Source organism: Platichthys flesus, chromosome 13 (assembly GCF_949316205.1).
Source record: "Platichthys flesus chromosome 13, fPlaFle2.1, whole genome shotgun sequence".
NCBI lineage: Eukaryota > Metazoa > Chordata > Actinopteri > Pleuronectiformes > Pleuronectidae > Platichthys > Platichthys flesus.
This window is the reverse complement of record NC_084957.1, coordinates 23,103,420-23,124,571: the sequence shown is the minus strand read 5'-3', so window position 1 is coordinate 23,124,571 and position 21,152 is coordinate 23,103,420. Positions and strand designations below refer to the sequence as shown.

Here is a 21,152-nt window from a genome sequence, read left to right as displayed (position 1 = left end):
CATTCATTTTTTCCCACACGTTAGATAAACATAGAATTACAAAGACATGTAGATACCACTACACGAAAAGAAGAATTAGTGTCATGGGAAATCCTATGGAAGTTACATGATCCCCTGAACTTAATAGGTATTCACAGCACGTCAGCACCGAGTTCTCCCGCGACAGTAGTGAAGCTGGAGAGTACGTGCCGCGGAGAGGGGGTCTGGAGAACAAAAGGGGAGAGCAGCGGGGGAAACTGACCCGGAGTCACTCGTGATTGGTTGGTAGAAGTGTTGCCATTGGTCACCCTGGCTCATTGCAGCACACACGTGGGGTAAACCCCTCCCACACAACATTTATAATAAAAATTAATTTATAGTTGTTACTAATAATATATATAGTAATATTTAATAATTTATTTGTAAGCCTTTACCAAAAGCAATGCAGTTAAGACATTCATTCATGTGATGCTTGATGTAATATGTGAACATATTGTACAGGGAAAAAAACATGAACAAGGTATATGCTTCGTCAAAGCTTTATTTACATACAGCACAAATATTGAACAAACACAACTGGCCTAGCCAGTGAAAAGCTAATCAGGTGAAGCTTGAAATGTCTCTTTGCAGCCTCTGGGTCATATGTTCTTTGTGGGACTCTGTCCGAATCTGCCCCAGTGTGTAGACGTCTGTGGTGTGTAGCTGTGAGATCCAGTGTAGCTTCTAGTCTTATTTGAAGTGTGGCACACAGGTTGTTGAGCTCCTGGCTGTGGAAGGATGGATCGATGTCATCTGTCCCGCTTCAATCAGCTGTAGACACAATCAGTACAATTAGCACAGTTCAATGACCACATACACCTACATGCATCTGAAAAATGATTTAATGAATCTAACCTTACCCTCTTTCTTCTCTGCCGTCTCCTGAACTCCTCAATGCTGAGGCAAGGTCCGGTTGGTTGTACTGGAAGCTCCTTCATACCGGCTCATAGTGGGTCTTAGGACGTCATAGTACAGGCAGCTGTAAAACAATATGAGTAACATGAGTTTATTATTAATAAACGGAAATAGCCTTGCTGCATCGCCGTTGGAAGATCCACAGCAAAAAATCCTAAACACATACTTACGCACTGCAAATGCGGACTTTCAGCGAGTCTCGGCGTAATGTGCAGTGACTGCGTCATTGTGTGCAGGAATCCGGCTGTGAAAACAAAACTATGAAATGGATCAGATAAAGTAAAGCTGGAGGATGTATTTAAAAACAGAACAGCTCTTCTTTATTCATACCCTCGCTCCGCCGGCCATTTTCATCACAGCTGTGAAGAGAGCCTCCTACAAACAAACAAAAACCACGTTTATGAAAAATCTTACAGAGAACAAACTTCTCGATTTAAGTAGTTCATACATATTTAAACATTCACTAATTCCGCTAAAGCACTCGGTGCTTTATTTCACTTTTAACAACTGTCGCGCTAATGTTCACACGTTTTTCAAATGAGTTAGCTTAGCAGTTAGCAGTTAGCAATGGCTTCGCTGGGTATCACCTTTGTTCAGGGACTGTGCTTCCGTCTTCTCCGCTTCGACTCCTCCACACCGGGCCCTCTGCTTTGCTTTCCCACGCACTCATCTTCTCCTCCAGGGAAACAGCGTCGTGTCGACTTCAGCAAGTTATTAAAACCGAAAACAGAGTCACTTGTACGGAACAAACAACAGGAGCCTCGCATATCTACGGCAGACAGACTCTGTATTCACGAGGCTGTGATTGGACATGCCGATCAGGTGATGATGCAAACGACTGACGTCCGCTTTTCAGAGTAAAGCTTCAAAACTGTCCTTTTCATCTTAAAGCAGCGGTTATATAAAACCATGTGATTGATGCTGACTGAAGATTAGCCTGAATTGCTAAGAGATGTTTTCAAAAACGGGGGCTGTGGGGTAAAGTGAGACAGTGATACAATGTAATTAATTATAGCACACTTAAAGTGAGACAGTGTCTCACTTTACCCCACCATGAAGCACAAGTTAAGTTTAGTTTAAAACGTATTTTAGCGTTATATTACATTATAAAAGTTTTATTTTTAATGTCATGAACATTGTAGAAAAGCCATCATGCCAAGAAACTATACACCAGGAAAACAACCTGGGGCCATACACCCCTCGCAGAGATGGAGAGTGTAGCTGCTGAGGTCATGCAAGGAAAGAAGTCCTTAAGAAAAGCTGGAAGGGATAGAAATGTTGACAAGACAACCCTCAAAAGATTCATAAAGAAAAAAGAGAAAGGGAAAGTAAAATCAGAAGCCTGGGGTGCAGTAGCTGAGGTAAAGAGAATATTCACAGATGAGATGGAGGAGTAGCCATACACTTGAAACAACTAGCTGACCAGTACCATGGCCTTGCTCCAGTTAAGTGCCGTTAACTGGCATTTCAATACGCAAAGAAAAACAATATCCCTGTCCCTGCCAGTTGGACAGAGATCACATGAATCATAAATGTGCTTAATTGACCAATCCCCATGATTCTATTACTTCATTTCTTCCTGTTGAGCGGATTGGTGATAGATGTGTGGTTAACACATCCACTGTGCATTTAACCAGCACAATTGAAAAGTGACTGTAATCATGCCACTCTGTACAGTGGTTGAGATTTAGGATTGTGTTTTGGATAATAATAAAATGCTGAAATGTGCTTTTTCATAGCATTGATTTTGCTCGTGGTATACAATGTAATTAATTATAGCACACTTACTTGACTTAAGATCAATTTACAATTTCAGGTTTTATATCTATTTTAAGCCTGGTGTACTAACGCCAGACAGTTTAGAAAAAGGTGTTATCTGCTCCGAGGGAAACTATCCTGATTTGCATTTGTAAAGTGCAGAGCTTTGGCATTTGCATGTGAAAGCCTCCCCTAGGTTTAGGAGAAGGGGGGTCACCTCCAAACATTTTCAGGCTTGTAAAACGGCAAGACACTGATAACAGAAATTTCACCAATAATTTCCTACGACATTAACTGGCATCATTTCTTCTTTTCATGCAGTGTACTATGTGGAAGAAAACCTTTCCTTGGGTCGTTTAAAATTTGTAAAGATTGTGTTGCGTCTAACAGATAAACCTGAGGAGGCAACAGTTGGTCAGACACTTTCATTCAGGCAGAACAGAAAGGGAGATGACTTGACATTTAAGGTTGGGGTGACCCATGCCTCTATATGTTTACTATCCATATTCATGTATAAGAAGTACCTATTGCTAACTGTAAACCCCTGATGATAACACAAACAACATATTTGATAAAAGATGAATTATGACACACTACAATGCATTTGTGCAATTTTATTTTTTTATATATATATATATATATATATATGCATAAACCGGGGTGGTGTGGCCTAGGGGTAGAGTGGTCGTCCTCCAGCAAGAGCAACAGCTAGATGTACAACTTTCACTTTGCCTCTCCTAAAGCGTCAAGACTATTAAGGAATATAAAAAAATTCTGTTCTATGTGGATTCTGAAGACTATCAGAAAGAATTTGAACTATAACCTGTTCACAATAAGTTAGTATTTTCCTGTAACAGGGACATATGAGCACAAGGTCCTGGTTGCCAGCAGACTGGTGGTGGCCAGCTCCAATGCTCTCCTGAGTGGTTGTTCGGACAAGAGGAAAATTACATTGTGCTTTTACAAACGTGTTTTACCAGAGTAAGTGGAATTAAACCTAGCTGTGTGGAGAAGTCCCTTTGGTTGACATGTGACAGGTAGATAACTACTCCCTACACTGCCCTTGTTCCTCTATTGTATTGCCCTACTTGCTTTTCTCTCTCTTATTCCTCACTATTAAAACTCTTCTGTTTTGTTTTCTGTTCTTGTAAGCATTAACATTTTTCAGTATATCCTCCATCATTTAGCATTCTGCTAAGACATTCCTCCTCCTCTTCCTCCCTTTCATCTATTTATGTGTATACTGAAGGGCTATAATTATATTCTACACACCCACAGACTGTATGAGGCTTTAAGATTATATGTCTGTAGCAGTAAGAACAACAGAATCATCATATTAATGGTAGTGGCAGAAAATCCCCATCATTGTTGGAGTAATGCTTGTAATCTACTCTGTCTATCAAACTTGCCAATTATTTCCTAGATTGATGGGGAGTGGAGGAAATGAGATGCAACAGATGCCGAAGTGTAGAGATACAGTAAACAAGTACACAATAGAGAGACACAATATAATTGAAGCCTTCCATATAGACACGAACAGCAGATCATCAGTCATAAATGGTGACATCAGTGTAAACCTAATAGAAAAATAGACTATGCATTTTCACAACAGAACACATTTCTCTTCTATCAAAAATCTGGATGAAAATGCAGCTGGACAGCAACAATATGACTAATTTCAGGTGTTTTATAACTGAAATAATTCAAAAATCAATAAATTAAATTTGTAATTCTTTTTATTTTAAAGTTCACATATGTCTCTCTTTGTCATTTTTCCAGAAAATCTGCAAAATACAAAGTGATGACATGTGTTTCCATCCACTGTGCGAATATTGGAAGCATGACAACAAACAGCTGGTTGCGCTAAGGGGTTAAATTAGGCCACAGTTCATCAGAGCTGAGTTCCATCTCCTCAAGTCCAAATTACAATTTAATTAGAAACGGCTTCATCTCCTTGACTATCATTCCATTTTTAAAAAGTAAGTACCACAACACCCTTCTCAACTGAATAGCCCTGATCAAGCCTGGGCCACAGTGGCTTCTGTTGCGTGTCTGTCTGGTCTGTCGTATGTCATTGTTGCAAGAACGTGTTTATGCTGAATCATGCAGAGGACGGTAAGAACTTTGTAGATGTTTTAACTGAACACAGACATGGGTCAGATTTCTCCTGGTGCTGTAGATGGTGAGGCTGAGGGTCATTGTGTGTGTGTGTGTGTGTGAGAGAGAGAGAGAGAGAGAGAGACAGACAGACAGACAGACAGACAGACAGCATGTAATGAATGACTTGTGTGACGAAGGGAGATAAGATCAAGTGATTGTAAAGGTATGTGTTATAGTAACTGAGTAGTATTGAAAGAGCAGTTTGAGCAGATGTGTGAAGATTGGAGCTCTGTTAATGTTATGAATGTAATGGGTCAGCGGCGGAGCTGTATTTGCACTCATCTACCATACGGTGGTTGCTGTTGGCATGCCGTTTACAACTGTTAATGGTGAAGCTAGAGAGCAGGTTCTGAGGGTGAAGTTACTGTGTGAGGCACGGCTGAGGTGTTGATCGTGGATATTAGGATAGGAGTGTCTTTGTCTGCTCTGCAGCCAGGCTGAGAAGGGATAAAAGGCCCTCCCTAACCATGCAGACACGTTCAGATCCTGACTGACTGTCGCTGAGGACTTGCCATGATAAATAAACTCAATCCACTTAACTCTTGTATCCGCTGAGGCTGGGGTCAATGTAAAGACATGTGCACCTCTGTGCATAGAGGATTGTGCATTCTTGGCTTGCATTGATCCCAAGGTTCTGGTGCTTGTGAAAAATAGGGGAACTTTGTTTGCGTTCATAATTTGTGTGTGGGGACGTTGGGACCGTCCCCATCCAACATGTTGTTGGGGCTTCAAATCTGAACGTCTCTAAGAAAAGGATGTGGAAATAAGGGGTGATCTGTTTCCTAGTGCAAATAACCTGGTGTCTGCTGGATGGGTGACTCTATAACCTGCAAAAAGTTATAAAATCATGGGGATTGATCCTTTATCATGAAAGCGCAGATGCTCTATAAAGCTTAAATACGGTGTAATGTAGCTGAAATCTCTGAAGAAGTTTTATTTTATGTTGACCTGGATTTGTGATAGTTTCATCTGTGGGAAGGGACTCTACAGTGTTCTAAAAACAGGAGATAGAGGCAATGCTGAGTATACTGGCACCTGGAAGTGATTGTAGGACAGCATACAAAAAATCCTTGAGTAAAGAGGAAACTTGTTACCAGGAGCAACAGTATGGAGAATGACTAAAAACCTTTTTGGAAATAGGAATAAGAAACATAAGGCTACAGACACAGACAGTAGCTGTCCTTCAACTATGGGGTATACATATCAACAAATCACCCTTATTAGTAACACAAAAAGCATGCTGCTGATTTTATATATTATAGCAGGAAATGGGAATGCATTGGGAACTTTGTACATGGTGAGGATTCACAAAATGTCAAAGTATTTCTCACTCTTCAGTTGAGATACTGAATAGTATTGCTGAATAGCATTTTGTATTGTGCATGTGTATGTGCTGTGTGTTTATTTACCTTTGTGCACATTGAGATGAGTATCATTTCCAAGCAGCTCTCTTCAATGTCCCAAACCCAAAGCTAAATAAACAGCCCAACACTTTGCCTGCCTCTCCGTCCTGATGAATAGCAGCTCTGTAGCTCATCTCGCTGTGGGGTCGGTTAATGGTGAGTGAAGCTCTGCTGCCGTTATACCCTAAATTAATGGAGTGAGGACTCACACTTTTCACCATTTCATGCTCTCAATGCTGAACTCTTCACGCACTGACTCACCTTGTGTCAGATGGGGTACATGTCTACAATGTTTTGGGAAAAAGTGGTGTTTTACTGTTGTCTCCTCAGCACAGCCCAGGATGGTGTCAGGTTCTATATTACTCCTTTCATTCATTCTTACTCTTTTATTCATTGTGTCCCTATTATACAAAATGTTCTTAGAAACTTGATTTCACCCAGGTGGTGAGGAAGAGACCGCTAGGAAGAAGATGGAGAGAATGGAATTTTTTCTGCTCGTGTGATGGCCGCCAGGTCACTGACGGCCATCACCAGACCAAATATAGAGCTGACCAGCTTCCTGGTGTGCGCCCCGTGTGCACTGCAATGGGTTAGCTGTGTCCATAAGTGAATGGTGCAACATTTGTACCTCTTACGCTTTAAGTAACACCAGATTCATAGTGCATTGAAGTAGAACCTAAAAAGCGTTTTACTATTCTGCTCTCACACAAGTGTGATATTCAGTGTTGGCAAATTGATTCATTGCAAAAACGATTTTGCTTCAGTGAGCGCAATATCAACAAAGGTTCCAAATTAATATAAACTGAATTTGTGCCCCTATGTTGAAAAGAGGCTCTGTTTCCTTCTATAGTGAGCATTTATGTGATCAAATGGTTTATACTTTAATATAAGTTTTGTAAAGATTTAAATTGACAAATAAGATTGAAAATGTACAGTATATTACTGGGTGCAATCTGGGAGTTATAGGTGATGGGGTAGATACACAATGCACAAAGTAAGGTAGGTGGGGGTACGTATGTATGGGGTGCAATGACAAATTACTTGTTGTCAGTTAACATTAATGGTAAACAAGTTGCAATGAAGTGCGACTGTGGGAGTAAAGGAGAATTGTCTAAATGGAGAATCATAAACTGAGTTAATGACCATGTGAATGGGGAAAGTAGTCTCAGTGTTAGGCTTTCACAGAGCAAGGACCCAATCGCAGACCAGGATGCAAAAATACTTCTTTATTTCAAAAGAAGGAAAACCAAGGATCCAAAAAAGGCAAAAACTTACAAGAGCAAAAAACAGAAAATCCAAAAAGGGAAAAACAAAGAGGCTCCAAAACCAGAAAGTCAAAAATCACACAGATAATAAAGCTCAAAAAGTTGCAGTATCCTTTGCATAGATTCTTCGCAGTGAAAAAATGATACAATCCGACAGGGGACAACAGAAAGACTGGGCTTAAATAGAAGGCCTAACAAAGACAAGACACAGGCGAACAAATCAGGCAAACACTCAGGGTGACGATAGGGAACAGGTGAGGGAGAAAAAGAGCGGGAAGCAGTAGAGGGCGGAGTCTCAGGACAATAACAAAACACACATGGCCTGACAACATAAACACAACAAGCACATGACATAAAAAACACAAGCTGGAAGCACAAGGGGAAATGTCTTAAATCACGGGGTCTTAACTAGTGATGGGAAGTTCGGATCTTTTTACCGTGTCGGTTCTTTGAATCTCGTTCACTAGAATAAACTAATCTCTTTTTGAGTCATTCGTTCGTTTCAACGGGGGGGGGGGTGCACTGCAAACGATCCAAAGACTCGTACCCGGCAGATGAACGAATCGTTCAAATCCCGACGTGTTTCGTTCATCTGCCCACAGAGTCTTCGGCCAACGTGTCGGCCACACAGAGCGAGCTCATTTCGCCAGTGACCGCGGTGCGGGCAGCGGACGGGAAAATCGCTCCTCGGAAAAGCAAGCCGAGCTCCGGGGCGGCGAGGCTCCAGAGCCCCCCAGTCACCTACATGCACATCTGCGAGACGGAGGTGTTCAGCTGTTCCTGCTGCGGCCCCGGCGCCTCCATACCGCTGCACGTCCACCCGGACATGAACGGGGATCTACGGAGCTGCTGATCCGCACGCTGCCAGCACATCCAGCTGGCCCGCCGCATCCGCGGACACTGAGCTTAAACTGCTGCTGATCCACTGTCTATAACAACACCGCATTCCTACACTTATAAAATACGTTACTCAGATTAGTTAATGTAACGGAATAAGTTACAGATTAAATTTTTGGGCATGTATTCTGTAACAGAATACGTTTTGAAAGTATCCTTCCCAACACTGGAAATGTTAGACTTGAGAGTAGTAAGACACCTATATCTAATAAAAAAAAATTCTCAAGATGGTAAGTTTGCAAACAGGTTTTAAAAAGTGCATGCCTAGTGTTTATACATACAATGACTTTGATTAAATTACTTAAATGCACACCGATTTGTTATTCTTGTTTCTGTAATGAGCAGTTAAATAAAAATGTGGGAAATAATATTGTACAGTATCTAATATTGTGTTGGTCATATTTAAATCATTCATTACGTTTTTTTTGGGGGGGAAGAGAGGATAAAATAAAGGAATTGCATATTAAATCTTAATCGCAATATTTGGGGGGGGGGGGGGAATCGCAATTAGATTATTTCCCCAAATCGTTCAGCCCTATTCACAAGTCATAATGACTGGTTTTGTTATTTTCACTTTACATTTACACTTACAGTTTAGTGCAGTGTAATGATTTCTCGTGATAATTAAATGCCACTGTGACAATAAATGACAATTTAAAACCATACAAACTGTCATGTTCTACTGTATATAATAGAGGTGTTTTTCTTAAAAAAGAATATGATCTGCCACACAAAAGCTGTCAGTCATGGCTGCTTTTTAACACGCGAAAGGGAATGAGGTAACTGTTTCCTCTTCTGAGCCTATGGAGGTCACGTGGAAAAGGATCCAAAGACTCGTAGCCGGCAAATGAACGAATCGTTCACCCCCCGACTGTGTCTTCAGATCAGTGTTTCGTTCTTCTGCCAACAGATTCTTCGGATCAGTGATTCGTTCATCTGCCGGATACGAGTCTTTGGATCCTTTTTCACGTGACCTGCATCAGCCTATGCAACAGTCCCGATGCGCGGCCATGAGAAAATGAACGAATCTCTCTTTGAGAGGACTTGTTACTCCAGAGTCCCTCTAAGGATTTGTTCAAAATGAACGAATCGTTCACGAACGACACATCACTACTGCGTCTATGATCCTAAATGTTGACCGTTTCTTTTTGCTTCTTCAAAAGAGCTTGAAAAGCACATCTGGAAACCCCAGTCTGCTTTCAAAATCTTTGTCTGATAGACCTTGCTGATGTAGTAGAACTACCTTGTGTCTTGTTGCTGTGCTCACTCTTGCCATGGTGCTTGACAGGTGACATCAAACTGTCTTTCACAACCTTACATTGGAAGCAGAGTTTGGCTGTTCCTCACCCAGTTTGAAGCCTCCTACAAAGCTGTTTCGGTTTCAGTTAATGACAATGTTTCAACCTACATGTGATATTGATGAACATTAGCACCTGTTTGATATAATTGGATGATCATTCACTGACTATAATCCTACAAAATCCCTGACTTTGTGCAATTCTACCTATAAAAATTGATGCTGGTTTGAAGGCAAAGGGTAGTAACACCAAATATTGATTTGATTTAGATTTTTCTTTTGTTGGCTCACTTTGCATTTTGTAAATTGATAAAAATAAACAATTATTATTCATATTTTTCAGAGCATTCTTAGTTTACAGCATTTTTTCACACCTGCCAAAAACGTATATATAAATAAACAAATTGTTGTTACACTGACATTCTGTGACTGTTCTTCCTTTTTGTGGGGTTCATCAGAGCTTTGAGTACATTATATAGCCCAAACCTGATTGCTCTGCTATGCCAAATTCTGAGAAAACGGAAAATCCAGAAAAAGTATTTTCTATATTTTAAATACAAAATACATGTATTGTATTTTGTTCCATTTTCTGGCCCCAGTATTTTGTATTTTATTTTGATACATTTATTTGATGGGTATTTTGTATTAAAATACATTTTGATAAAGCATATATAGCATCTATGATACTAAATTCTGGAGTGGACAATAACTCTTACTTTATCCTGGTTTTATTTTCATTTACTTGTTTTTCTTTTTTCTTTCCTTGTTTAATTTAATATATATATGTATGTAATCAATCATCTATTCTTATCCCCCCTTTTTCTCTCTTGGAGTGAGCACTGTTTGATGTTTGTTGTTTTTTCTATGCATTGCACACTATACTTGAATACCATGTATAACAGTATTGTATACAGTTGAAAAATGGACAAATAAAGTAACTGTCTGGTTATGCATATTATTGTGTTGAAAACCAAATAAAAAATAAGTAAAAAAAAAAAAAAAAAAATACATTTTGATGTATTTTTGCCCATCCCTGTGTGTACCTACTAGGGATGAGCCGGATACTCGGCTGAAACGAGCATCCGGTACGGATAAAGCACTTTTGCCGAGCACGAATATTATACGAGTAATACGAGTCAATATCTGCGCTCGGACTGAATGAAAATCCTCAGTCAGACTCTCTCTCTCTCTCTCTCTCTCTCTCTCTCTCTCTCCCTCTCTCCCTCTCTCCCTCTCTCCCTCTCTCTCCCTCTCTCTCTCCCTCTCTCTCTCTCCCTCTCTCTCTCTCTCTGTGCATGCTGGGAGTTAGGTGCGTGAGTGAGTGTCGGAGCGAGTGCGTTTTTCGTTCTTATTTTCTCTTTGTTTGTTTGTTAATGTTATATTTTTTCATTCACATATCACATTAGATTCACAGTAGTTTATTTTTTGGTGGTTTGGGTCTCTCTCTGGGTGTTTTTCCCCTCACCAGCGTCTTGCTGGTGTAGCGATGGCCGTCATGGCCAGTGGGAATTTTAAATCACTGACACGTAAACACGGGGTTAAGATTTGTGTGAGTTTCCCCTGCAGCGTAGAGAGCATCGGTCTCGCTGTGGGGGAGAAGGTCGGTCACAGCTGTGTGGTGTCGGCGGCCCGGATGAACAGCGCCGTGGTCGTGTTTTTGGACCGCGTGGAGAAGGTGAACTCCGTGGTCGAGACAGGGATCACCGTGAACGGTTGTTTTGTACAGGTACTGCCTTTGTCCCAACCCGCTACCAAGGTGGTCCTGTCCAATGTCCCTCCGTTCATCACCGATGAGTTTCTCAGTAGAGAGCTGTCCAGGCACGGGAAGGTAGCGTCCCCGATACGGAAGTTGTTGTCTGGATGTAAGTCTCCATTACTGAAGCACGTAGTGTCCCACCGCAGACAGCTGTATATGATACTTAACAACCGGAACGAGGAGCTCAACCTCTGCTTCCATGTTAAAGTAGATGATTACGACTACGTGATTTTCGCCACTTCATCGGTGATGAAGTGTTTCGGGTGCGGGGAGGAGGGACACACGGTGAGAGCCTGTCCGAATCGGAGTGACCCGGCTCCGCCCGGTCCTGATGCGGCTACGAGCGCTGGGGCGGGAGCCCCCGCTGCTCCTCCGGGGAGGACGGTGGCCGCGGGGCTGGCCGGCCCCTCCGCTGAGGGAGTAGCCGTCACATCTGGGCGCCCGGTCGCGGCGCCACGGTTTTCTCCTCCAACATCTGCGCGGAGAACCGAGGCTGTGACCGAGCCATCACCAGGGGTGAGTTTTGTTAATACACCGGGTGTGGAGGTGGAGGATGTTGTGGGTGAGGTAGAGGAAAAGGAGGTGGGAGATAAAGGGGAGGAAGAGGGTGGTGTAGGTATCAAACAGGTGGAGGAGGTGACGGGTGAAAAAAAAAGTGTTGAGCAGGAGGGAGGGGACAGTGGAAGGAGAGGAGGAGAAGCAGCTGAGGGCAGGATGGTGTGGAGTGAGCAGGTGGAGGAGGAGGAGATGGAGGAAGAATCAATAAAAGAAAAGAAAACAGTAAAACGTAGGAGGTCAGCTAGGACAGTTTTAAATGAATCAAAGACGAGTAAAGTGCAAATGGAGAGTGATGTGAGTGAAAGTGAGTGTGTGTCTGATAGCAGCGACTTTCCGCCTTTTAACAGCAGTCAAAAAAAGAAAACCCTTAGTGTAGATAAATTTAAATCATTTTTACATCAAACAAAAAATCAGCAACTGAAACTTGAGGAGCACTTCCCAGATCTCGGTCTTTTTATTTCCTCGGCCAGACTCCATGTCAGCCAGAGGGAGGAGTCTGGCCTCACAGACCAGGAAGTTTTTAGGTTAAAAAAACTGGTGCTCAGAGCAAAGAGACAACTGAGCAGTGATGGAAAGGACAGCAATGTGTGTATTAATTAATTTATTGTTTTCTGTTTTTGTTTCTAACATTTTAAACAACATGGATGTTTTTAAAATTGGGGTTTTAAACGTGAACGGTGCAAGAGATCAAAAGAAAAGAACTTGTATTTATGAAACTATGAAAATGAAAAAAATTGATGTCATGTTTTTACAAGAAACGCATAGTGATTTTAATAATGAGTCTGACTGGAGGAGGGAGTGGGGAGGGGAGGCCATTTTAAGTCACAACACTTCTCTGAGCGCAGGAGTGGGCTTCCTCTTCTCCACGGCTTTTAAACCAAACTCGCTGGAGGTCAAACATGAGATCCAGGGGAGGCTTCTTTTAGCCAAAGCTAAGTTCGACCATTTTACTGCTGTTTTTATTAACGTTTATGCTCCAGCAACCGGTGCAGAGAGGAAGCCCTTTTTACTGAAAATAAGCGAAGTTCTTAATGATTGTGCCATGGAGGACTTTTTATTCTTGGGGGGGGATTTTAACTGCACTGAAGATGCGATTTTAGACCGCAACCACGCAGAGCCTCATCCAGCCTCTCAGCACGCCTTAAAGCAGCTGGTCCGCTCTCATGGCATGGTGGACGTGTGGAGGAGGATGCACCCAGACTGCAGACAGTACACCTGGTCCCACATCAGAGAGAGTAGGATCTCCTCAGCCAGGTTAGACAGGATTTATTGTTTTAAACATCATTTTAACATTTTTAAAAGCTGCGCCATCATGCCGGCTGGTTTTAGTGATCATTCCCTGCTTTTATGTCATGTGTTTATCAGGAATGTTTTACCCAAGAGCGCCTATTGGCATTTTAATTCTGTTTTAACATTCGATAAGAGTTTTACAGATGTTCTTACGCATTTCTGGGGTGTTTTTAGACAGAGGAAGGGCGATTTTAGTAATCTTAGGCAGTGGTGGGACCACGGTAAGACACAAATTCGCTTATTGTGTCAACAACACACCCTCAATGTCACAAGAGACGCCACCCGATCTATGAAAGATCTAGAGACCGACATAGTGGAACTAGAACATTTAAGTGAGTCCACCGGAAATCGAGGTTATATTGAAAGCCTCAAAGAAAAAAAAATGGCTTTAGCCGACCTGCTAGAACGTAAAGTACAGGGCGCGTTGGTCAGGTCTCGGTTCCTGAACATCAGTGACATGGATGCTCCAACTAGCTACTTCTTCAGTCTGGAGAAAAAGAACGGGCAGAGGAGAGTAATCCACACCCTGCTCTCAGACACAGGGGAAGAGCTGATGGAGCCACGCCAGATAAGAGAGCGGGCTGTGAGTTTTTATGAAGCGCTGTACTCTTCTGAGGAAAAAAACACAGGCAGGGAGGAGTTCTGTACAGAACTACCTCAGATCTCGGAAGAGTGCAACTCACAGCTCGCTGCCCCCCTCCGGATGCAGGAGCTGCTGACCGCCCTGCAGGGCATGCAGGGACGGCGGGCTCCTGGCATTGACGGACTGACCCCGGAGTTTTATAAAGCTTACTGGGGCATTTTATCGCACGATCTTTTACAGGTTTTTAATGAGTGTCTGGCGTCTGGCTCCATGCCAGTGTCCTGCAGGAGGGCGGTCCTCACACTGCTCCCGAAGAAGGGCAACCTGCAGGACATCAAGAACTGGCGCCCTGTGTCATTGCTCTGTGTGGATTATAAACTTCTGTCCAAAATACTGGCTTCCAGGCTGGGGAAGGCTATGGAGCAGGTCATTCACAGGGACCAGACCTACTGCGTGCCCGGCAGGTCCATGGTGGACAATGTCCACCTCATTCGAGACCTTTTGGATGTCTCCAGTTCATTTGATGTAGATATAGGCTTGATTTCCCTAGACCAAGAAAAAGCTTTTGACCGCGTTGAACACAGCTTCCTGTGGCAAGTAATGGGGAAGTTTGGTTTCAGCGCTGGCTTCATAGCTAAGATCAAGGTGCTGTACTGTGACGTTGAGAGCGTGTTAAAGATCAACGGCAGTCTGAGTGCTCCTTTCAGGGTAGGTAGAGGGGTCAGGCAGGGCTGTGCTCTGTCGGGGATGCTCTACGCACTCTCCTTGGAACCTCTCCTCCGCAGAATACGTTCTAGCATTCAAGGTGTGTTTTATCCTGGTTTTAGTGGCAACATGATTTTATCAGCTTACGCCGACGATCTTATTGTTTTTATTAAAGACCAGACAGATGTCGATGTTTTAGCCAAAATTTTAAATGATTTTAGCATGGCATCGGCCGCGAGGGTCAATTGGAAAAAAAGCGAAGCCCTCGTGGTCGGGGAGTGGCCTGGCGGTCTCCCAGTTCTCCCCCAAAACCTGAAATGGAAGAGGGAGGGCATTAAGTACCTCGGGGTGTTTTTAGGAAATGACGATATACATAAGAAGAACTGGGAGAACGTCACAGAAAAAATAGAAAGCAAACTGTTAAAATGGAAATGGCTGCTCCCAAAAATGTCTCTTAGAGGGAGGGTACTGGTTTTAAATAATCTTGTGGCATCCCAACTGTGGCACCACCTAATGTGTGTGGAACCCCCCCCTGGCTTGCTTTCCAATGTACAAAAGAAAATGGTGGATTTTTTCTGGGGGGGTCTACACTGGGTGCCACAGGGGGTGCTGTTTTTAGCCAGGGAGGAGGAGGGACAAGGCCTCGTCCACCTGGCCAGCCGGACTGCAACTTTTAGACTTCAATTCATTAAAAAATACCTCACAGGTCCAGCAGATCTGGTGTGGAGAGATGTGGCCAGCAGCATCCTTAGGCGTGCCAATAACCTGGGGTTGGATGATGCTCTGTTTTTAACAGATTCTAAATTATTAAAACTAAGTGGGTTGCCTCCTTTTTATCAAGGTGTTTTTAAATCATGGGCCCTTTTTAACAAAAAAAGGTGTCAAAAAGCAGACTCTCTGTACTGGTTGTTGAGAGAACCGCTCGTGAATGGAGCCAGACTGGACGTCAGCGGCACAACAACACCCGGCCTAATGGCGGCGCTGACCCGGTCTGGAACAGTGACCTTACAGCAGCTGGTGGATGCAGTGGGGCCGGCACTCAACAACACCCAGGCCCTGGGCTCCCTGCTGGGGCTGCAGTCTTCCCGGATGGCCCAGAGAATCCTGGAGCTCTGGACCCAGAGGCTCTCCATCCGGGAAAAGGACCTCCTGAGGGCCTACCAGAGGGGGGAAACCACACCAGAGGCTGCAGACCCCTACCCCGAAATTATCCTGAGCCCAGGCCTGGGAGAAAAGACCGGCCCCCTACTAACTGAAATAAACACACACAAACTAACAATTCACAGAGCGGACAAAGAGACACTGTACAGAAACTGTGTGAAAAGCATCCACCAGACCGGACTGAGCAACAGACCCCCCACTGTGTGGTCACGGAGGTGGGGGGAGCATGGACCCTGCCCGCAGTGGAGGATTTTATACAAACCTCCCCTCAAAAAAAGAACGGGCGACCTCCAGTGGAGAATTTTACACGGCGCCGTCGCTTCCAACGCTTTTATTTCTATTCTTAATCCCACCGTTCTTAACAAGTGTCCATTTTGCGACCTGCGTGAGACTATTTATCACGTTTTTACTGAGTGCAAGAGACTTTCAGGTTTCTTCACTCTTTTAACTGCGGTTTTTAGTGATTTTAACGTCACTTTTACTGAGAAGGTTTTTATCATGGGAGCTGCCTACAACAAAGCAGATAAAGATAAGTGGCAGCTCCTGAACCACCTCTCAGGTGAGGCCAAGATGGCCATTTACATTAGTAGAAAGAACAGGGTAGAGAACAGAGACGGGCAGGAAGCGGGGGCGGTGTGGGTGGTAAACCTCCGGGCCAGACTCAGACTCGAGTTCAGTTTTTACGCAATGATATCTGATCTCGAGTCTTTTAAAAGAATTTGGTGTTTTAATGACATCCTCTGCACCGTCACCAACAATGAGCTGTCCTTTCCACACTTTTTAACAGACTGAGTTTTTTTTAACTGCAGCACTTTTTGTTTATTTATTTGAGTAAATGTTGCAAGAAAGTGTTTTGTAAAATGAGAAAAATGTAAATAAAGTGCTTGTGAAAAATCAAAATCTCTCTCTCCCCCTCTCTCTCTCCCCCTCTCTCTCTCTCTCCCCCTCTCTCTCTCTCTCTCCCCCCCTCTCTCTCTCCCCCTCTCTCTCTCTCTCTCCCCCTCTCTCCCCTCTCTCTGCGTTTGTCTATTTGCTGCTCGTTTCTGTAATGTGTTGTGTTGTGTTGTGAAATTGATGAAGATGTTTTCTTACTTTTCTTGTGTTGTTACGTTTAAGTGAAGGTTCGGACCCCAAAGCAGACACGGAGTGGGTTGTAGGAGGATATATGAACAGAGTTTATTAGCTGGCGAGGAAGGCAGGAGTAGCAGGGTGCTGGCTGGCTTGTGGATCCTGGCAACGTGGAGTCCACGAGGTACTGGTAGCCACGACCACGCCAGCGTACGTCCAATACCCCATTTACTGTGTACGCCGGGTTGTCATCAATGTCAAGGGGGGGTGGGGGGAGCTCCGCAGGAGGGCTTAGTGGGCTTGAGGAGAGAATCCTAAGAGACAGGGGGAGTTTGAGTCTTATAGCAGAAGGGTTAATGATCCGGTCAACCTCGAATGGCCCAATATACCTGGTTGTCAGTTTTCGCGACTCAGTCTGGAGGGGCAGATCACGGGACGATAGCCAGACCATCTGTCCCGGCTGGTAGTCCGGGGCCGGATGTCGAGCAGTGACACAACGCAGGGCCACCCCCAGATCCTGGTTTGCCCGTTCCGTCTGGCCGTTGGACTGAGGGTGGTAACCCGACGAAAGGCTGGCTGACGCCCCCAACGCCTGGCAGAACGCCTTCCCCGTTCGGACCTCTATCAGAGACGATATCCATGGGGATGCCATGAAGGCGGAAGACCTGGGTCACCAGCAGGTTGGCGGTCTCCAGTGCGGAAGGTAGCTTGGAAAGAGGGATAAAGTGGGCTGCCTTGGAGAACCGGTCAACCACGGTCAGAATCACGGTGTTGCCTTCCGATGGGGGTTATCCAGTGACGAAGTCGACCGCCACATGCGACCAAGGGCGGTGAGGGATGGGAAGGGGGCGCAGCTACCCGGCGGGGACTTGAAGTGAGGCTTTGCTCCGGGCGCTGACGGAACAGGCAGCGACGAATTTCCTGGTGTCCATTGTCATGGAGGGCCACCAGAACCGTTGTTGCAGGAGGGCCAGTGTTCTACGAAACCCAGGGTGGCAGGCAATCCGGGAGGCGTTCTTGGATCCTGGGCGATATGTGAGGGTGAATTGAAATCGCCCCAGGAACAGGGCCCACCGGGCCTGGCGTGAGTTGAGCCTCTGAGCTGATCGGAGGTAGAAGAGGTTCTTGTGATCTGACCAAACAATGAACGGATGAGTGGATCCTTCAAGCCAGTGCCTCCACTCCTACAGAGCTAGGACGACCTCCAGCAGCTCCCGATTCCCCACGTCATAATTCCTTTCTGCTGGAGAGAGCTGGCGGGAGAAAAAAGCACACGGGTGCTGCTTCTGATCAGCCGAGGAGCGCTGCGACAGCAAAGCTCCCATCGCGGAGTCAGAAGCATCCACCTCCACAATAAACTGTAGCGCGGGGACAGGGTGAACAAGGACAGGTGCAGAAGAAAATAACAATTTCAATTTCGCAAAAGAAGCCTCGGCCACTGGGGACCACACAAAAGGCACTTTAACAGAAGTTAATTGCGTAAGGGGTGTGGCAACTCTGCTATAGTTCCGGATAAACCTACCGTAGAAATTGGCAAACCCGAGAAACCTCTGCAGCTGCTTCCTTGATGTGGGAGTAGGCCAGTCGGCCACTGCCTTAACCTTGGCAGGGTCGGTCTTAATTTGCCCTTTCTCCACAATGAAACCCAAAAAACGAACAGAAGATACATGAAATTCACACTTCTCCGCCTTCACATATAAACGGTTCTCCAGGAGTCTTTTAAGGACTAAAATAACATGTGGCACATGCTCCTGGAGATTGCGGGAGAAAATCAAGATGTCGTCTAAATAAACAAATACAAAACAGTTCAACATGTTTCTTAGCACGTCATTGATCAGGTTTTGAAAAACCGCAGGTGCATTTGTGAGACCAAAGGGCATCACCATGTACTCAAAATGTCCCAGAGGTGTGTTAAACCCAGTCTTCCACTCGTCCCCCTTCCGACTGATCCCATGAAACAGTCCCTTTAATAGTCAAACGAGAAGGAGATGAACAAACAGAGATCTGGCTTACCAATGCTCCTCCAGTGATTGGTGAGCCCCCCCTTTTGACAGAAGCGGGCAGTGCATCTGCAGATGTCCATCCTGCCCGCAGTAAAGGCAGAGACCATGGCGCCGGCGACGTTGATGCTCCCGTGGAGTGAGTCTGGTCCTTCCAAGCTGCATGAGTTCATCGGGACCGGAGAGAGGAAGAGCAGTCCGCGAGAGCCTCCTGTCGGGACATGAAGAAGTAGATGGAGGAGGCACCAGCTCCCACTGAGTAGGATTCATATTCCGAGTCATGGGAGGGGTGTGACTAACTTTCCCTAATCTCTCCCTGCGCCGCTCGTGGAGACGAGAATCTCAACGAATAGCTAACGAAATTAACTCATCTAGTGATGAGGTCTCGTCCCGAGCGGCCAATTCGTCCCTTAACTCCTCTCTTAGTCCCTGGAGAAAAAACCCCTGCAGCGCAATTTCATCCCACCCGGCCTCAATAGCTACAGAGTTTTCTCCCTGCCGTAGCGACAGGAGCCGGCTGCTAGCCTCCTTGCTACGCAGCGGGTGATCAAACACTAAGGAACTCCTCGGAGAAGGCGAAATAAGAACAAACCGGAGAATTACTGAAAGAGAGAGCTACAGCCCAAGCCGCGGCTTTCTCCGACAGGAGACTCATAACAAAAGTTATCCGCGACTTGTCTGTAGCGTAAGTGAGGGGCTGCTGTTCAAAAACGAGATTACACTGAAAAAGAAAATCTCTACCTGTCCCTGACTGACCTGAAAACCTAGCGGGTGTGGGGATGACGGGTTCCCTGGGTTGAGTGGAGGAAGAGCTCGGCAGAGCCGCAGGAGGTGGTGGAGCAGGATCCGGAACCGGAGCTGGAGCGTGAGACGAAGCAGTCAGCGTGGAAAGGAGAGTAGAAACTTGGTCCATTTGGCTGCCGATCCGCGCCACTGTGGAGGTAAGATTGTTGAGCATTTCCGACATCTCATTTAGGGCTGCCTCGTGCTGCCCCACTCGACTCCCTTGGGAGGAAAGCGCCAGTCTGAATCTCTCCAAGTCTGCGGGGTCCATGTTTGGCCAGATTATTCTGTTACGTTTAAGTGAAGGTTCGGACCCCAAAGCAGACACGGAGTGGTTTGTAGTAGGATATATGAACAGAGTTTATTAGCTGGCGAGGAAGTGGCTTGTGGATCCTGGCAACGTGGAGGACGAAGAGCCGAGCGACGAGGCACACGAGTTCTGGGTGAAGAAAGCAACAAGGTTAGCGTACATCCAAAAAAACAAAAAGGTCGAGAGTATCCTGCTAATCCCTTGCTACCGTATTGGACGGAATAATCTGGCGTCGAAGTGATGAGACGCCCAGGTTTATATGGAGGAGGATGATTAGAAGAATTGGATGCAGGTGTGTCTTGTCCTGTTGCAGCCACCAGCCAGCCACACCCCCTGCCACACACAAACACACAGGAGAACACAGAAGGGAAAGGGGAGAACACAGCCAAAAACCATACAAACAAAACACAATCACCACATGTGTTTTGTCAACTTGCATGTGTTTTCTTAAGTTGCTGTTCGTTGAGCTCTCAGGACCACCGTAGTTTGTGGACCCTAGAGCAGCATGTAACCCACTGTGAGGAACTGCCCGCAAAACTACTTCTACTGCAAGTGAGCCGGACAAAATAGCCAGATATATGGGTTTCACAATTCACACTGAACACAATTTCACATTTTAAAAATCCTTCTCAACAATCACGTATTCTGGATGACATCTGAGAGCTACAGTTTCATAACCGGCAACTGATATGAGTCCGAGATCTGGCAACATTTCTTACCAGATTCAGACAATGCTGACAACTACAAAATATTTTCTGTACATAATTTATTCAGATGTTTAGTTCTGTTATTAAATAGATGAATGTGTGCGTTCGAGAAAGAAAGGTAGAGAGAGTCAGTTAACTCAAATCCCTTCCACTGTATTCTAGGTCCCTTATTCCTACATTATCAACATGCGAGCATACTGTACAACAATTGATGAACCAAAATGTTCCTTCTCTGTCCTACAGTCCTTTTTCTTTTCGCTCCCACCCCTCACTCACACAAACCCACACGCAGATGCAAACGTGCGCTCACTCCTGGGGCCAATTAGTCAAGTTGAAACATCTTCATTTTTCATTTGAGTGTTCAGTGATCAGTATAATTGGAATTAATAAGCCAATTTCATTTGGCAGAGATGAGAGTTTTTGGCACTTGTTTTGAGCATCCCTCACAGTTGGTTACGGGGGAGGAAACCACAAAACAAGGGTCTCATTAACTTGGTCAGTTACAGTTGAAACATATC

General features: G+C 44.8%; 1 long non-coding RNA gene across 2 annotated transcripts; it reads right to left on the bottom strand.

Moving 5' to 3' along the window:
• Positions 1 to 502: 502 nt before the first annotated feature.
• Positions 503 to 1,742, bottom strand: LOC133967697 (uncharacterized). 2 transcript variants are annotated; one of them, XR_009924058.1, is made up of 4 exons: positions 1,521 to 1,742; positions 1,104 to 1,308; positions 879 to 997; positions 503 to 789 (listed from the first exon to the last, which is right to left on the bottom strand). It is a non-coding gene; the product is annotated as an uncharacterized LOC133967697 (long non-coding RNA). The 2 variants fall into 2 exon arrangements; XR_009924059.1 differs by having other exon boundaries at positions 1,108 to 1,308.
• Between the last annotated feature and the right edge of the window lie 19,410 nt (positions 1,743 to 21,152).